This window comes from Mycteria americana, chromosome 6 (genome assembly GCF_035582795.1).
Source record: "Mycteria americana isolate JAX WOST 10 ecotype Jacksonville Zoo and Gardens chromosome 6, USCA_MyAme_1.0, whole genome shotgun sequence".
Lineage (NCBI taxonomy): Eukaryota > Metazoa > Chordata > Aves > Ciconiiformes > Ciconiidae > Mycteria > Mycteria americana.
The window spans coordinates 24,469,845-24,482,806 of record NC_134370.1 but is presented as its reverse complement, the minus strand read 5'-3'; the positions used below and the strand labels follow the sequence as shown (position 1 = coordinate 24,482,806).

At 43.9% G+C, this 12,962-nt stretch overlaps 1 long non-coding RNA gene across 1 annotated transcript; it reads left to right on the top strand.

Annotated features, from left to right (window-relative positions):
* Positions 1-54: 54 nt before the first annotated feature.
* LOC142410932 (uncharacterized) lies at positions 55-1,414 on the top strand. The gene is made up of 2 exons (XR_012776060.1): positions 55-257; positions 1,041-1,414. It is a non-coding gene; the product is annotated as an uncharacterized LOC142410932 (long non-coding RNA).
* The last annotated feature ends 11,548 nt before the right edge of the window (positions 1,415-12,962 follow it).

Here is a 12,962-nt window from a genome sequence, read left to right as displayed (position 1 = left end):
CCAGCTGAGCCCTACTTCCGCCGCGGCCCTTCCGGCTTCCGCCGCCGCGCTTCGGCGGGCGCGCGGGGCATGCTGGGACAGCCGAGAGCCGCGGGGCCTGGCGGGGTGAGGGGCTTCGGGCCTCGCGTACGGGCCGGGCCAGGCCAGGGCCGCACCTCCCGGAAGGGCCGAGCGGAGCCGGGCCGGGCTGGGGCTCCGCTCGGCCGTTCCGGGTCAGCGAGGAAGGGAAGAGCTGAGGGAACTGCCTGTGGACAAAGGTGTGCCCGGTAGCCGGGTTAGGCTCGCTGTGAAGGCGGGCGTCCCAAAGGAAGGGCCGTGGAGCTCGGCTGGGGCCTGGCTGCCGCTGCTTAACAAGCAGGTGCACCCGGGGACAGGCTGGAGCAGCGGGCTGCAGGGCGCTTGTGCCTTGAAGGGGCTGTAATAAAACAAAAGCTTGCTTGTTGTGCCTGCACGTACCGCCGAAGGCAACGGGAGAGCACGAGTTATGCTAAACTGGGGGATTTTACCCCCAGAACATACCGTAAGTAAGTTGCATGAGGTAGAAAAAACTCAGCTGTGATCATCTGATTGGAGACGAAAGAAATACTAAACTTCCCAGTAATATTTTCTATTAAAAACAACAACAAGAAAATTTTAGTCGGGCAAGAAGCCTGAGGAAAGAACACAAAGGAAATAAAACATGAGGGGAATATGGCTCCTGCAAGAATAAGCCCTATTCAAAAATACCAGTCAAACCACAATGACCTCTTTCCTCAGGCCAAAAAAGCCCCTGTCTCTCCAACAGAGGCTGGAGGGAAGGAGGCAGATGTTGGGAGTTGCAGGAGTCTGAACAACTCTGAAATTAAAACAGACAGTAACTCACATGACAGTTATGTAGAGAGTCGCATAGGTTAGGTAAGGTTTTCATATCCTACCCGCACTGAAAGCGGGGGGGTGGGGGTCTGTTTGAGCTTTTTCTATAACTATTTTGTTTTGGAGACCTAGTTAATTGCGTCATTGTGCAAGTAGACTGTTAAAATACCAAATGATGTTTTCTCTAGAAGTTGAGTGCCACCCAAACAGCTATAGGCTGGACCTGCAGCTCCTTTCCCATGTTTGCACAGAGGAAAAAAAGCAAATGACAGAAAAAAAAGAAGAGCTCAGAAAAAAGAGCGACGTACCAAGAAATGGTAATCCTAGAGCTGAGAGAAACTGAACTGCGTCTGGGAACACTCACCATCTCCCTCATCTTAATTCACTATAGTCCTTGATCCAAAAATTTACGGTAATTGATGGGTCCTCATAGTGGGTCTTCAGAGATGCCCCTTGGACCTCAAGGGAAACTTCCGATGTGGCTTGTTCTTACATATGTAATGCTTACCAGTTTAAGATCTTGAATACAAAGATGTATTAATGAAATGCCCATCAACTCTAAGAGGTATGTTTACTTGTGTAAATGTCAGATCCCTCACTGCCTCCTAGTAAAGTAACTTCTGCGAAGGATCAGAACCCTGAGCAAAGGAAGGCAGTGGCTTTCCTACCAGTAAAGGAAAAGGGAGAGTCTGCAGCCTCCTAGTCCTCAAATGTTTCTCCTAGACTTCATCTAACAATGTGTTGCTTGTCCAAAGCTACTGTTCTAAAAATACTTATAATTCCTTTCAGGGATCTTCTTGAGGAGATGTCTGAGGTAATAGTCAGATATACGAGAAAGGTATTCACTTCATGTCTTTTTACAGAAATAAATCATTTTTAGCTGAATAAACTCTCAGAACATTAATAGGCTTGCTGTGCTTTTTTCTCAGAAATGTTTGCCATCAGGCTATCTGTATACATAGGAAGAGCTCATTTATATTCTTGCACACATACATATGGCAAGGCTTGACATCTGAGTAGTGATACTATCCTTAATAGTCTGTTACACAAGAAAATATGTATTAAAGCCTATTAAATCAATTCAGGATCTCTGAAATTCAGAGGCTCATCCTTGGTGAAAATAAAAGCATTGCCTAGAACCTGTTTTTCAGCTAGGGAGGAATACTATTAATTAACAATAGTTGTTGTAATTACCCTGTGAGCTAATGACACACAGTCGGGCAATTAGGTAATTACTGTGCTCAGTCCCTTTCTACAGTGCGCAGGGGCAGGCAGAGAGTGATACTTAGCGGAGCCTGGGAATTTAGAGCGTTAAGTAGCGTAAAATGCTTTGCCCTTAGTTCTACAAAGTCAAAATGTTTAGACCTTGGTTCCACAAAGATAACAGTGGTAGGATACTGGATATCCTCAAAACCACCACAGCAGTATGTCAATGCTGAGCTGGTGCAAAGTGACTCTACTGATAGAAAGTTCTCCACAGATGTCTGAAGGAGGATCTTCATCAGTTACTCTAGCTGGTACCACACCATTCTCCACACTTGGTACTTCACTGTCTAACCCATGGGTTCTTTTTCCTTTTTTCCGTTGTCAGTGATCTGCGGTTTGGGAACCTGAATATCATTTCTGGTTTTTTTAAGGTAGATTCAGTCCCAGTGCCCTCTCACTTATGAATTTACCAGACTTGGGGTTTTGTTAACCTTCTACCAAATGACTTGAATTAAGACTGTCTCAAAATTTAGTGTAACACCTAACCATTACAAACAACAATTTTGACCTCCTGATCACCCCAAATGTGGCCCAAAGTCATAGCCAAGGTCAAAACAACAGTCAGCTACAGTGCAGCATGCAAACTTGATGATTGTCTTCATCTTCTGATGTTTTCCTCAGACATAGCCCACCACAGCCTTACCGGGCTGTTTGGTTTCAGGAGGAGAAAATTTCCATGCATAGGCCAATATGAGAATTTGAGGAATTATGCAGTTTACTACAAAATCTCTGCTCAGCTGCTCACGTGGACACCTCAGTGACCTGAGCCAATGCAGAGTACAGGTTCTGACCTGGGCTCACAAGACGACTGTCAGTAATGAATGCTTCTTGTCAGCAGAGCTTCTATTCCCTGGTATGAGGAGGATTATTACTTCTTAAACTAAGATGCAAACATAATTCCCAAATTCAGTAAGGATCCTCCAGGGCAGTGTTTGGGACTTGCCAGGTTCAAGAACAATTTGCATCCTCCAGGGAAAGAAAGAAGACAAGAACAAGAACACCATGAGAGAAGAGAAGAAAATATGGGGGAGCAGGATGATGCTCCCAATGTCAAGCATCTGAATCAAATGCTCCAAGAAGATGCCCAGTCTCTAGAAGCTGGGGTGGAGGGGGAGAATGCTCCAGGTAAGAAAGCCTTGCTTAGTGCATCCCTTCATTAATTTGGGATGGTTCTGTTTTGTCTTGATTTGTTTCTGAGTGCTCTGCCAGGTGCCGGGCTCTTTGCCAAGAAGCAGCTCTCAGGCTCTCTGCTCCCACCGTTTCTGTCTGAGTGTGTACTTCTACTGCATGCCATGCTCCCAGGCTGGTATCACAGCCACAACTCCCAGCCTGTCCATCTTGGCAGGGTATGCCCGCCATGCCATCTCCTCAGCCTTAGTCTGGGGAGGCACAGCACTACCTTACTCCAGGTATTTTGTCCCTTCCTACACCTTCTCCTGAACTTCCTGTGTCTGATGCAGCTGGCAACAACTTTGAAGCAAATGAACAGCCACATGCGCAGAAAAGACAATGAAGATGAATTTCTACAGTGTGCACAAAATTTCATATAACAAAGTGAGGCCCGTTTGCCACCGGGTTGCTGCCTGTTCCTCAGTGCTGAATATTGAAAGAAAACCAAGAAGTAAAAATGGCTTTTTGATGTTTTTCACCGTGTTAACAGTTGGTTAATGCCAGGCTGCCAATGACATTCTGACACTGGCTTGGTGCTTCTCCCAAGACTTGTTCCCAGCTGGTGGCTAAGGTTGGTAACAGGTTGTTCTTCCAAGCAATCTACCACATGCATCCCCACAATGCACCAAGGTCAACATCCCAGAGGTGCACTAGGCAGGCGAGCGGAGGCAGGACACCACACAAGCCAGGTATGAGGCAATATTGCCGTAGCACATCGTGGCAAGTTCTATCCTGTGTTCTGGCTAATCTGACAGAAAAGTTGTCCTGCATTGATGCCCGACTGGGTCAAATTTGTGCTGCCAAGTGACCTGTTAGTGCACAGCACCAGCAGTAGTTCGAGAGAGGGGCACATCTGCCTGATAATGGGAATTCTGGCAGGTTACATCAATAGCAGCCTGAGTCAAAGGCTGTAATACATCGCAGAGAATCTCTGCCACATGAGAAAGCAGAGATACATGAAGGTATCACAATACTTTACAGACTGTTTCATGAAAGAAGGGTTTCACCTATGGGAAAAGTGTTTTCCTGGTGAGGAAAAAATATTTAGAAGATTGTGGGAGTCTAAAATAATAAAAAAATACAGCTGAAATTTTGAACTGTATTTTAATGGGGGAAAAAGAGATTAAAGAAAAGCAAAATAAGAAACTAAACACATTCCATCCAAGGAATGAAGAGGCAACTACAGGTAAGATTCAGCACCCTGACCAGATATTGTGGTACTTGAAATGGCATAAATGGGCAGGGAGATACAGTGATGGCATAAGCCTGGTGTTGCTCACCGATATCTTTTGTCAACATTATATACGACACAGCGCTGTTAGTTTTTACCAGAACCCAGTAGAGAATACATATTACATTGAGGAAAGGGAGGAGGAGAGGAGGAATGGTAGAGAGATTTACTAATGTGGCATGCTTCAAATTATAAGGGGGCTTCAGCACATTATGTTTAACTGCATTAAATTGGAGCAATCCTCATTCCCATTCCTTCTCCTTCCAGCTTTGGGATACCACAAGTTGCGGAAATTTCCAAAGAAATCTTGCTTTCACTTTCTCAAGCACCACAGGCTGAAAGCATGGAAGAGGTGATGAAAGTAATGAGGCAAACAAAGCAGGGTGAACATTTGCACTTCTATCTTAAAATGCATTTCAGGAGACTGAAAAAAATATGTCTTCTGGCTTGTGCAGACCAGACTTGCGTGTGTTGTTCCCCTGGCCAACATGAGAGAGTGCAGGTGTGATTACTCGCCCCTCCTTGTCCTCAGGGCAATGGCTTGGAAAGGCACAGGAGTTCATAAACGCTCATTCATTTTTTTTCCAGCCAACTTATTGCATGAGACAGGCATGTATTTTCCCTTGTGGATCTCCCAACAGACACAAGCTGTAGTCACTCCTGAGGAGACCATGAAAAATAGTATCTGACAATTTCAGCAGTCCTCTGCTAGGAAGAAAGAAATTCAGTAAGAAATCCTGCAGAGATGACAAGGTTGCCACTAAGATGGTTTCTCCCTTACAGGGATATACCTTTTTTTTTCTTTCTCTTTTATTTCAGAGGAAGGAAATTGCTGTTCAAAATTCCTCTGCCTCCGTTACACACAGTTTTCAGAATGCAGCATTTCATATGAGAGAGACGAGCGCTCACACATACCCTGAAGCAGAATTGCAACATTTACATTTGTTTCCTGTCTTAAGCCCTCACTGGGGACTAAAAATCAAAGAGAGTCTGTGTTGCACCCCAGAAGTGTCTGCTTTTCACTGGTGAGTCATGTGGTACTCTACAAGTCATATCCAGCATGGTTTTATTTCTGATCGCATGGAGAGTAAAACGCGTCCTTACTATGGCTTGAATCTAACACAGACTCAATAACAAAATAAAGCACTCCAGAGATGTTATCACCGCTGATGCAGGGGGACCCAGCTGTTCAGCTACATTCTGACTCGGCAAAGATTTCATTGTCTTTTCACATGCAATAATGCACTCAGAAATGACAAGCAAAGGCAAATTTTTAAAGCGCACATATGGCTTTGTGTCTAAGTAATACATTGGATGTGCAGAAGAGTAGTTTCTCATGCTCTGGCACTATGACACTATAGCAAACTGCAGATAATTCTTGTATCTTAAGTTCCTGTTCCTCCTAGAAGATCACTGTTTCATGATATACTGATCACTATTGATAACAGATGTTATACATCTCCAAAGAAATCACAACCAACCACCATTGTTATTTATTTCAAAGCACTGGGCCTATGGAACAGATGGAGCAAATACTGCTTTAGCACAAAAGAAGGGACAGCACACAGCTCATTTCTCCGTGCTCTGCTTCTAACTAGACAAGTGGCTGTGCAAGATGCACGGAGCTTTCCCAGACACTGAATACTGGGAAGCTGAAAGCAAAGCTGCCCTGAGGAATCACAAGCTCTGGAAAACAAGTTTCCTCCATTTGGACTGAGCAGTTTCCAATCTTTGGCTAATCCTTTCCACAGGAGACTTTGAACTGATGGTGTCTGAGGTTCTCTCTTTGGAATCTTATAGAATATGAACATATGCCTGATATTAAAGCCTTATTCAAAAGTGAATTCACTGTTTGTGAGATGAGTCACTGGTATATTCATATATACATGGAAAATGGAGTCAGTAGGGGAACACTTTGCAACAGCTGTTAAGATTATTGTTATAAAGCAGGAGACAACAATTATGGCTAAGACCTCATGTATGAACATAACTACTACTCTTCAGAAAGCATAAGATGCCATTTATGAATAATAATGCCTGCAAGGATTACTGAGCGTATTTTGTCTGGCCTCTTGTATTTCACAGGTTACAAGTATATTTTCCTCTTCCTTTCACAGTAACTTGCAGGAGCATTTGTTTTCTTTTTCAGACTTTGTTCTTTCTTCTGCCATTACCAAAGCAACAGCCTGACAGGCTCTAATATGCACTATAAGTTCACAGATAAATTAAAGGAGCAGCATCAAGCTAAAAGGAACTGAAAAGAGATGTTCCCCATTTCTCAGAGGGGAAAGAAATCAACTGTTACACTGCAAGTCCTTTTTTTTTTTCATTGGTGTCACATTTGGACATTTCCTCAGCTAAGGTGAAAAGATTGCGAAAGCGCTAATCTCTCTCTCCTTTGTGTAGAGAGCAGGTGGGTAATTCTTTTGATGCCACATTTACGGAAACTCAGCAATTTGTAACTCAGTTTGTCTAGAGAGTGTATTAAGCTAACTAGCAATGTTATATACTTGAAAGCTTCCTAAATACTCTGAAAAGCCTCTTTTGATGCAGACATTAAGCAAAACATAGGTTCCCTGGCTTATATTACTCTCAGTCTGCCAAGAAATAATCAAGCAATGTCTCTACATGTGACATTCCTTCCCTGTCAGTCTACACTTTTAGAAATCAAAAATGGTAATCAAGGAAAAAAAGATGCAAGTGCCGCAGTAGCTGACCCTCAGCACGCCTTTGCTGTAGAAGTCAGGTTTCTGTATTTGCTGTTGAGGGTACAGTCAGCTGGTAAGTGAAGGATCACTGTTAGGGAGACAGAGGAAGTCCATTCATTCACGTCAAGACCAACATACGCTATTCTGCAATATATGTAAGCAGACCTTGGCTAACTGAAATAATCCAGCAAACTCAGAGGTACCTTGCTCTGCTGTATTTACAAGCTTCTCACATCTTCAGGAGAGGAAGCTTTCTACATGCTATGAAACCTGCTCCATCAGATGAAACTGGCCATAGCAAAATTTGCACTATAGCTGCCTTTCAGCACTTTAGTCGTTCAAAATATGAAGATTAGGCACCTTAGCACTTAAATATAGGAATAACAGGTTGCTAAGAAAAGACGATTCTGAAGTGCAAGAACAACATTGTACAATGTTACATGGACAGTAGAATAGTCTATGTATTCTGCACAGCCTTTCCTCAGAAAAATAATCTAACCTCAGAGTTAGGGATGTGAGGTTTTTTATTTAAAAAATTTAATTAATGCTATCTCCCATCAGAAGTCAATGGGAGGTTCAAATGTCAATTGAATTGTCAGTTCAACAAAAGGTTCTGTCCTACAAAAAGTGTGGTCACTACAACCACACACCAGCACTCCATTTAAGAAAACGTACCTTGACAAGTTTTGTGCTCATGAGCGTGGGTAAGGGTCAGCGCTTTCCAAGTTATATGATGTTTAACTGGCCTCTTTCATGTAAGAAAAGAGGAGACGCTAACAAGAGTATTATGCAAGTCACAATGACTGAAAATTACCTGAGCTGATAGATACAGAGATAACACCTCTCAGTCATTTTTCTGTTTCTGTAAGAAGCAAGGGAGAAAATATTTTCTTTTTTTTTTCTAGACCTACTTATTTGAGCAAATAGGACTTATTGCAGGGTGCTCTGTAAAACGCATCAGTTGGATCCTTAAAATTATCTGGATGCTTACAGGTCAAGAGTGTTCGTCTCATTCTGTTTTACCTGCAGATCTCATTGCCCTGATGCACTCGGGAAGCAAGCTCTTGAACAGGATCCTCCTCCTTTAGGAGACTTAGGGATCCCAGATTAAATCAGCTGCTTCTATTTTCAGCTGTCTTCTCTAGGTAGGTGACCAGCCCTTAGCAGGTACTGACAGCTGTTTGTTTTGTGAGCTGACTCACAGGCTACTAGCTTTTTTAGGCAGATCTTCATTTTCAGCCATGCGCCTGCAAAATGCTGTGACAAATTCCTGTAAAACTTACCATCCAAAACTTTAATGCGTTTCCCAAGGTAATTTCCCACTTGAGGGGGAAATTTCTTGCGGGAAGAAAAGTAGATTTGTGTAATTCTATCATCATGTTTGGTGCTGAATCTAGCAACCTGTATTTATTCAGGATGGTTAAATAAAATAGTAGTAGGAATTTAGTGAGTAGTGGCACGCACTTTGCTTATTTCTTCAGGCGTCTTGTGCGTGGACACTCCTGCCTCAGCTGAACAGCAGCATCTGATTCAAACAGTGCACACCCCCAGTGTCAACAACAAAGTTGCATCAGTTTAAGGAAATTGTTAAACCCATGTAACTGCAAAGACAAGCCTTGTAGGACAATAAAGATGTCTCAAATCTTAATCAACCCAGCTGTGGTCTAAGTATTTGGAGAGTTAACAGGGTTTCTGTTGAGACCTCAGTATAGTTGTGCTGAATCACAGAATCTCCTTCTTAGTCTTGCTAGAGATAATGAAATGGTAAACCTGAAGCAAAGGAGCTTTCCTCCAGTGTGTTTGGTTACTGGTTCTAAAAAACCACAGAGTGTTCAGTAGTCTGAATAGTACACTTGTCCCCTCTTAAATAGGTCTTCATCCCACAATCGGAGGTTGTAATCCTACTTTATCTCCAGCAAGCCTGTACATGCAGGCGGGGAGGGGGAAAGTAGTAAGGAGGGAACTCACCTTTAGAAGCACATTTTCTTCTTTGCATGCAGCTCAGTTTTAAGCAGAGCAGATTAGTTAAACTGCAAAGAAGAGGATTTTGTTGTTGTTGTTTGAAGGGGTTTTGTTCTGCCTTTGAGAAGAAAGTAACAGAGAAGTATAAACTTTTAAAGTGGTTTCAGCTGATTTGTCCAGTTACATTGCCACAGTAAATCTCTCCCACACTCCCTGTCTTCACAGTGAGGAGGGCCCACTGTCCAGGCTAGCACGTCAGGCAAACTTGACAGCAAGCTGCTGCATGACCTCTTCTCGTGGAAACCTTTAGCAGGTACCTGCTGCTGGCTCCTGAGCCCCAGGGCTGGCACGGGCTGGCAGTCTCAACATGCTCAGCAAATGCTTCCCAGCAGGATTAATTTGCTGCAATTTTAATTCCTGCCCGTGTGTTTCTTCTGTTGGGCAGCAACTGAACATGAGCCCAGCATTGAGTTACGCCCGTTTCCATCTCAGCCTTTTGGGCCACAGCTGCCCTGATGTCTGTACGAAGGCCAGCACAGATACAAACAGATAGGAGAAACAAGGCCTTTTGCTTGGCTGGCATCAGAGCAACACAGCTTCACAGCTTCTTTTTTGGTAAAGCTGATCCAAAGCAGCTGTTTCTTTCTTTCAGTGCTAGTTTTGAAAATCTGTGAAGAGAACGGTGCCTTTTATTTCTGGCAGAACGTGTGAGATTTGAAAAGCAGGGAGGGGAAGATCAAGTGGTGCACTGGGGTTTCACCAGTTTGTTTGAATTTGTCTGTCCTACTCCTGTCCTCCATCAGCACCTCTTAAATCCAAGGGGTTTTCTAAACATAAATGACTCTAGCTGGATCATCCACATACTTAGACATCCATTTTGCTGGCTCTACTTCCTCTTTTCACTTTTGCTCACAAACACAATCCCATAGAAACCACCTACCAGTGCTAGGTATCCCCTCTGGACATGCCAGTTGAAGAGTGGCACAGCACCCAGCCCAGCAACCCAAGCTTGTCTGAGCAGTATACTGTACTTCCTCCATTAGAAAGAGGAAATTGTGCCCAAGTAAAAAATTTTTCATGTCAGTGGTGATACCTGAATGCCCACCTTCCTCTTTCCTAATGAATATGGTAGCTATCCTAGTTAGAAAACTGCATGAAGTAAAGCCCAATTTCCTCCTGATTCATATTTCAGTTTCAAAATCCAAAGCCAGTTACCCTACAGCTTGCAATCTAAAACGAGTAAGCTCAGCCATATACTTCTCCCAAGCCTTTTCACCACATGAAGGCAGCAGTCAAGTGCTTTAATACAAAACATGAGACTTGACAGACTTGTAACTTTAACCACAGTTTCGACTTTGTTTCTTTCCCAGGCAGTGACTACAGAAGAGCATTGCAGAACTGACTTGGTGAAACACTGCCCACTGACACGTGGAAGGCCATCTAAAATGCCTGCGCTCTGCTTCCCCTCCATTGATACACATGCCATCCATTCTCACAAAACCTCAGCCACGAGCTCTCAGTTTTGCACAAGCAAGAGAGGAAATGTAAGTAGGTGTAGAAACCCCCAAAGGCAGATATGAAGCGAGGGAGGTGTTAACCACAAGCAGCTCTTTCTTCAGTGAGCGCATGTCAGTTCCCAACAGCAAGCTGGAGTTAATACGCACAAAAACTTACACACTGTAATACTTGGAGTCTGCAGGCATCAGCTGCACCAAACCCCAATCTAACCCTAATGACTTGGAAAAGTCAGTGCAGTAGCAGTGACCTTACAAGGAGCTGCACTGTTTTTCAAAACAGACTTTTTAAACAGCAATGCAGATTTCAGCGGCGGAGGGGAGGAGAACAGTGTTCTTGCATCGGTGGCTCATTCAAACTGCATTTCCCTCCTCCCACTTCCACTTTTCCAGAGGTTGGCTTTGATTCTTAGAGTGGCGACACATGAATCCTAGGCTGAAAGGAGACTAAATCATGCTGAACAAGTCTGCTCAAAGGTAGTATAGAAAGATCAACTATAACAACAAATTATGAAGCTGATACATCAAATCCTGTTATGTTTCAAGTGCAATGAGTTGATCTGCAGATAACCCTCACCTGTTTCAAATGTCCACAAAATCTGGCATTTGAAGAACTGTTGCATTTCATTGTAATGATAGCAAACATGATGCTGACTTTGTAACATACTTTAGCATGTTAAAGCTGCTCTAAAAATAACATTAATACAAAAATTTAATTAGCTTAATTCAGTGCTGAGAAAAAAATCCTAAAACTTGCCCTTGGAACAGGTTGCTTCATTAAAAATAAGACAGAGCCCCACACAGTCACAGTATAATCCATTTATTAGCATACCTTGTGAGCCATTGGTGTTGATCCAGGGGACATGACAGTTTTGGCACTTGACTGATTTCAGAGGTACTCAGCCCCTGGTTAGTAGAAAGAGATTTTAATAGGACTGAGTGGGCTACTACACAAGCGAGTGTTTCTCCTTGATGTGGGAAATTAAATATTTCTCTGAACAAGTAAAAATACAGCCCAAGAGATGTGTATTAGTCCGAGTCCCAGTGCCTTGTTCCACAAGGAGCAGTCCCAAGTCAGTTACCACCAGGGGCCATTCTGTTCCCTTGAGCTGCAAGGAACTCCCAGCGAGTCTGTCAAGATGGTGTTAAATACCACAGCGCAGTTCATCTCTCAAAAGCTTTCATGTGATTGCTGAATATACACATAAAAATCTGTCTTCAAGCGGTTGATGGATCACTGCAGCTTTTTTTGGATGAAGAGACTTCAGGATATTGGCTTCAGAAAGGAAGGAAGACAGACAAAAGGCAGGCCCACCTCTCCTACCCCTGAGATAGCAAATATCCATGTTCCTGGTTCCTCACCAATGCCTCCACTAATACCTTTGAGGAACTGATCTGTTATTCTCTGCCACAAGGGTACAAGGATTACAAGGGTAATCGACGTCCTGTCCAGGTTAATAAACAGCTGCCTGATTAATTACAGCATAGAACATAATTCATAGAAATCATCAGAACAGTGTTCTGCTACAGGAAAGGGATAAATCTTTAATCCAGCTTCAGGTGGCCAAAGCCTGGACTGGTGTCAAGATAGGGCTGGTAAGGTTACCAGTGCAGGCACTGTGGATCAGGAAGACACTGGTACTCGGCCAGCCTTTGTGGAGCACGGGGGCATTCCCTCAGAGGGATACCTGGAGCACTAATAGCTGCTCCTTAGACCCTTACCATAGCCATGTGTCTGCTCCTGCCAATGCTCCTACCCAGTCATAGTGACATTCCCTTTCTCACATAACCGGCGTGTGCCACACTGCTATGGGAGCTTGTCTCACAGCATCCACGTGGCACAGTGCAGCCACCAGCAGCAGTGACTGAGCTCTCAGCTCCTGGAAATAGTGTACGTGCATTAGCCTTATCCAACAGACTACTGCTGCGAAGGGCTGTATCAGCAGGTCCTACACGTATGTCAGCCAAGGCAAAGCTCTACACAGCTATTGGGGTGCTCCCTGCCCAGAGCTGCGTTCCGCTCCCCAGACATACCTACAGCAATCGCTCTGAGCTCAGAGGGGCTGCTGCGCCTGCCTGAGACAGGGGGGGAATTAACCTTGGCAGGTTTTCATCCCGCTGTAGTTAGGCTGCCACCAAGACCACACTAGCAAGTTTAAAGCTATCTCCAGCATACATACATTATATACATACAGTGCTGAAATCGCTTACAGCGTTGCCTACTATAGAAAATAATACTGAAAATAATCAGCAGATGGC